Raw genomic sequence first — 6591 nt, forward strand, 5'->3', positions numbered from 1 at the left:
TATCTCGAATTTGTTTACGTGAGATACTGGGTCTTCTAATCCAGTGAAGTTGGGCAAGACCGGTATCTTAAATTTTCTTGGGGTCTTGGCCATTGCTATTCTATTCACAAATGGAGTGCCTCTTCTCTGGTCAAGTTCAATGTGGGATGTCCGGCTCCCCACTAGTTGCTGGACAGCCTGATTCAACGCATCGAGCTGGGCCTGTACCGCGTCTGGTACTATAGGGGCGGCAGGTGCTGGAGGGGCATACTCGTCGTGTCTTTCCCTTTTGTCGTTGAGAACATCCCTCAAATCCTCATGCCTACGCCTTTGTTCGCTGGCGCCAAGTCGATCAAAGACATTGGGCTATCTAGGCTGTGCCCCAACATTTTGGCTCGTCGGCTGGTTATCTCTTGGTGGAGGGTTCTGTTCTCTACCCCTCTCTTTTTTCCTTCAAAAAACATTTCCTCTTCCAGAATCCACCTCATTATAGTCATGGCCATCCTAAAGAGTGACCGACTATGGTCTGACCTGCTGATCGCACTGTTTCCCCCTCCCCTCACTAGCATGTCCCGTCCGACAGGTGGAGGCCTGCGTTGGTCGGTAGGTCCCCGTGCATTATTATGTCGTGGGGGAACCCTGACCACAGAGCCTGATTCAACATGTCTTATGCTCAAAGAAGGACATTGTCCCCTGCTCGGTGGGTTTGGCTCCTCAGCAGTTTGGCACCTAGGACTTCGGGGAGGTTGTCCGGCCCTATTCTGCCTTTGCTGCTGGGGATTATCTCAGCCAGTGTGAAAAGATGGTTGCTGCTCAGGATCCTAAAATGGCCTATCCTATTGAGCAGTAGGGGGTTGCTCCGGCCTCTGAGGGTTGGCCGTTTGAGGCAGAGTGTGGTGATGTTGAGGATGATCTGAATGTGGACCTTGTTGTTGTGGCGTATTAGGTGGCTAATTCATTTGGGAAGCCGGTGCAGGCTGTCCTCGGGCCAACTGAATGGCTGCCTCCAGAGCAACAGTGGCGTCCGTCTATCGGTGGTCCATGTCGGCCTGCCGTTCATTCAATTCTTGGCGTTGCCTATCAATCTCCCTCTGCTGCAACGCCATCATTTCGGCCACATTTTCTTGATTAGCCTTCAGAATTGCTAACTCCTCCTGCAACACAATCAGAGTCATCCTCAAGGTCTCAAAATTCATTTCCTCCTCCTCCAAATCCACTTGTGGCTCATCTTCAGCCACATTTTGTGGAGGAGGCTGGGTTGGTGCAGCACCATAGGTTTGTCCAGTCTTTCTAGCTATTTTTGCCATTCAATCTTCTTGGAGGTCTTGAGTTCAGCTCTCAATGAAAGCACTAAAATGTTGACCCTCAATTTTTTCAACGACATGGAGTCAAGTAAAACGATAGAAATGAGATGAAATCAAGACAAAAAGACAAACAACACAAAATATTTATAGTGGTTCGGCCTCAGCAGATGGTAATAACCTACGTCCACTTTGTGTTCTTATTAATGTTGAATCCCAAGAACTGTGATCAATGAACTAGGGTTCACGAGTTTCACAAGCCTCTATTCGTTTTTATTGATCAAATCAGAGATTATACGCACCGGAACAACAATCAAATTGTTAATTTAATCCCATAAGATTTCTAGATCTACTTCTTCACATGCATATATATATTGAATCAAAGACATGAATAGAAAAAAAATTACCTCAGGTCCTTCCTTGCTACTATCTTTTTGTATGGAAAAATCCTTGAGATCTCACACCAAGATCTTCCAAAATGTTCTCAGCACACAAAGAACGAGTGTGGGCTTGCTATACAAATAATAGGCAAAATCTATTTATCAGATGTTCTCAACACATGAGATCTGATAAAGTTTTGACCTAGGTTTTGTGAATAACAGTGAGTTTTGTTTGTATCATTGTTCTCTTTCTCTGAGAGAGATTTCAAGATATTTTTCTATCCCTGAAAAGTTACGTTTTGAAAAACTGATATCCTATATTTAATATATCCAATATATTAAAATAAAAATCTTAGTTATTTTAAACAATTTGAAAATAACTAATCAGTAATCGAATTTTTGTTTAAATAATAATGTTTTAATCATATTACAATATCTCATTATTTAATTAATATTTAAATAACTAAAATTGTGGAACCAAGAAACTGTTCTCAGTCTCTTATGCGTGTAGCACAGTGACTGTGCACTGTGCTACACGTGTACCACATACCAGTGATGGCATGTGATTTTTCCCAATTTTTATTATTATTTAAATACCAAAAATCCCAAAAAAAATTAATTCAAAATTAATTATATTTTTGTTAAATCAAATAATTAATTAATTAATTACACATAATTATACAATACTTATGTTTGATACATAGAAAAATATTTTACTTATCAAATAAGTCTTTTTTGCCCATTTTTGTATTTACCTTTGTCAGTGTTTGTTTGAGCCATTTTGGGGACCATGGACCTATAACATTAAGCTCAAATAAATTGAAACTACATAATTAAACTCTTTAATTATAATAGTTAATTTATTAATTCTGATATTTCTTCACTATAAATTCAGAATTGCACTCTTTATGTTATAGATATACTTTTACAGAAATATTTTCTTAAGTCGTCCATTGATATAATCATCTTACAATAGTTCAACCCTCTAATTAATTAGTTCATAAATTAGAATGGAAGAATTACCATTTTACATTTCTAATTTACTTCTTATTCCTTAAGTACCATTAATTCACTTGTGAATAATTAATCTATAATCTAATTATAGATTTGAGCTCAAAATCATTCAGTTCCAGAATTAACCCTTAAGGGAACTAATATACGATCCGTTAGGAAATATTAGATTCCGTATTGTTGATACATGTTCCCAGCCATCGATGATATTAAATCTCCAAAACAAAAGTCATTAGCCTCATTCTTTGAAGAGACCATAATGAATGAATCAAAAGATTTAATAAACATGAACAAGAGTTCATGAACACTCAGGATTTAGGTTGATCTATAAATGATCATCAGTTATGATATGAATTACAAGTCTTTATTGTTAAATGGTTTTTGGATAAAGACTTTAATTCATATATGTCCATGTCATATATAATCATATTGTATAAAGCACATTTACCGAGATGTCTTACCGCATCAATAATCTGAATCTAGATTATTTGTATCATTATGATACTCAATAAATCGTACTTACAACTCCAATTAAAGAATTCCATAACTTTAATTTGTTGTTGTTGACTATTTTTATTCATTCATGTGATCTTAATTCTCTCGTACTAATACAAGATCACATCCTCAATAATGAATATGGAATTTTTCTGAAATTTACAAAATTATTCAAATAATAATTTAACAATCTAAATATAACAATAATAATAAACCATTGTATTTATTTATTCACAGAAAAACAAATATCTTTTACATGCTTTTAGGACACACTCCTAACAGCCTCACAATGAATACAAGTATGGTGAATAAAAACACGATATTTCTCTCTTAGAATTCTGAAGTTCAAAAAGTCCAATCGAAAAATCCCCTCCCTTGAGCCATTTGATTCTTATTTATAGGCTCAAGGAGTTCTACATGGGCCGATGGGACTTAATTACATTTAATACAGACGTGCCTAAATAATAATGGAAATTGAAATTATTACATAAATGCAACATTACATTTCTGAAGGAAATATATGAAATGTTGCGACCAGAATGGTCGCCCATGAAATATACAGCCTGCTGAGTGAATTCTCTTCTGGTCGATGGTCGAACAGATCATACTCACTTAAATGGTCATGTGTATCCCACTTGTATGTTAATTCTGTCACATCATCAAGTAGTCCTTTTTTGGGTAAACACATATATGTTCTCTTACTTATACTTTTAATACTACTAAACATATGTAAGAGGAGTTTGAATTTCTTAAATATTCATCCATAGTGAAGTAGGTTGTGAGATTAAAATTGTGTGCTGCAGTGATAACGGAAGGTTGGGAACTTGTGTGTTTTAGTGAAGTAGGTTATGGAAAATTTAGTTGTGTGATGCGGAGCTATAAGGAAGAAACTGATTGTATGTTGTTTGAATTGTTTGTTTTGTTATTCATATGCAGATGGTTAGGTCACTATTATAAGGGAAATGTTTCCCGATTTTATCTAGGATTATATATATGTTTTCTTGTATTTAAATTATGTTGTGCTTGCTTGATTGATTTTATTTAATCGATGGATGGTTAGGTTAATAATATAGGGGGGATGCTGCTCAAATTTACTACATGATGAGGATGTTGAAGGATTTGATTGAACATGCGAGTCCAAGACATTACTTGAGAACGGTATTATTAATTAAAGCTTACAAATTATTTTTGAAACCATATATGTAATTGTAATCAAATAATTAATTAATATATAATACTTTATATTTTTTGCAGCTAACAAGGACGCCATATACGGAGGCACAAATTGATGAGTTGCGACAAGAATGAACAACAGATGTGTTACCAATAATCCAAAGTTACTAAACTCGTTATTAGGTTTTATTAATTTTTACTGCTTTCTTCATATATAGTGCAATATTTTTTACTTTTGCAAATGTCTAACAAATATTACTTATCTTGTAAAACAATATTCTAAATTTTCATTAATGAAGATTTGTAATTTTATTTTAATTAATTATATCAATTTCAATTTAATTTATTATATCAATTTTAATTCAATTAATTATACTAATTTCACTTTAATTAATTATTAAATCAAATTCATTTTAATTAATTATTAAATCAATTTAAATTAATAATAATCAATTTTAATTTAATTAATTTGCTTAAAAAAAGATTGGGAGACTTTTTATGACACATTTTAACGTCTCCCACTAGGAGACGTGGGATGTGCACCTACAATGACCCCACTTACGATGTCTCCCCCATTGGGAGACATTGTAAAGTTTTAATGTCTCCCAAATATAGTAATAAAACCTTTATATTGTTGTAGTGTGTGTTGTGTTCAGCACGCTAGGAACATTTTCTTTTCATTCATCATACAAACACATGTAATCCAGTTCACATCAAAACAAAACAAAACAAAAAAACATGTTGCATCATACTTGTTATGACATATCAAGATAGAATTTTACTTTTCCATATCACTTGGCTTATCATCAAAACAGCGCATCTTTATTTCCATAGCACATTATTTCTTGTAACATACAAGTCTTACCATTTCATAGCATAAACATAGAAAAGTCTGTCTAACTTCCTTACCTCAGGTCCGAGCAAAGTAAAATGCGAAAACGTCACAACGAGCCTATAATCATAACCAAACGTTCGCCTCTTAGAATCATGTAAGAATACTCATGCCCAACATACATACCCCACGTGTGCATGTGGCACAAGTTGCACTACAATTGCAATCATACAATAATTTCACATAAAATCATAAAAGAATAATGATAATTCTACCTATTAATCATTCACAGTTACAAAGTAAAAGCCATGTGTTTGAACATTAAGCATATATTTGCACATAAAAATGCATTTGCATGTGACATGCATACGTGGGAGTGCTCTTAAAATTTAACGTTTTAAAACAATAATTTTTAACATGTCTATTTCTTGCCTTTTCAAAAAAAAATCATCAAGTATACTCACTAGAAGAATAATTTTGAGTTTGTGGTGGCTCTCTTCGATAGAAGAATAGTTTTAAGTTTGTGGTGAAAAAGTCTGGTACTGATGTGTGGTATATGACCTGCAAGGATCCTAAATGTGGTTGGAGATTAAGGGGGAAAAAGCTAGTGCAGTCTTTCATGTTTGACATCACTGTATACAATAGTGTACATACATGCTCACTAGAAATACGGTAGAAAGACCATCATCAAGCAGTACCTTGGGTCGTTGGGCACCTTATCAAGAGAAAATATGCTACTAATGACACTAGCTACTTGGAAAACCACATAAAGGAGGATATGAAGAAATTTTTTGGGATTGATATGAGTTATATGAAGACATGGAGATGCAGAGAGAAGGCACTCGATTATGTCAAGGGGACACCTGAAGACTCCTACTCCAAGTTACCTTCTTACTTGCACAAGTTGCATTAAAAGAATCGAGGTACAATAACCAATTTTGTCATAGAGGATGGTCGCTTTCTTTATTGCTTCTTCTCACTTGGAGTTTATAGAAAGGGATTTACATCATGTCATCCTATGATATGTGTGGTTGGCACTTTCTTGAAGACGAGGCATGGTGGCCACATGTTGTGTGTTGTTGCATTGGATGCGAATAGCCACATTTATCCAATTGCATTCGCGTTGGTGGATAGTGAGAATCACAATTCTTGGAGGTATTTCCTGATGAAATTGGAAGAAACCATTGGGGATGTTGATAATCTTTGTATCAGATAGGCATGCTAGCATTATTCTTGAGGTCATCTTCCATGAGGCCTACCACGGTGCATACTACCATCATATAAGTATGAATGTAATTGCTAAGTTCAAGACTGATCACTGTCACAAAAAGATGTGGAATGTGGCCTATGCATTTCGAAAGACAAACTTTGAAAGGTACTTTGAAAATATAAAGCAAATGGATCCTATCATAGGTCAATA

Source organism: Humulus lupulus, chromosome 1, assembly GCF_963169125.1.
Source record: "Humulus lupulus chromosome 1, drHumLupu1.1, whole genome shotgun sequence".
Taxonomy (NCBI): Eukaryota; Viridiplantae; Streptophyta; class Magnoliopsida; order Rosales; family Cannabaceae; genus Humulus; species Humulus lupulus.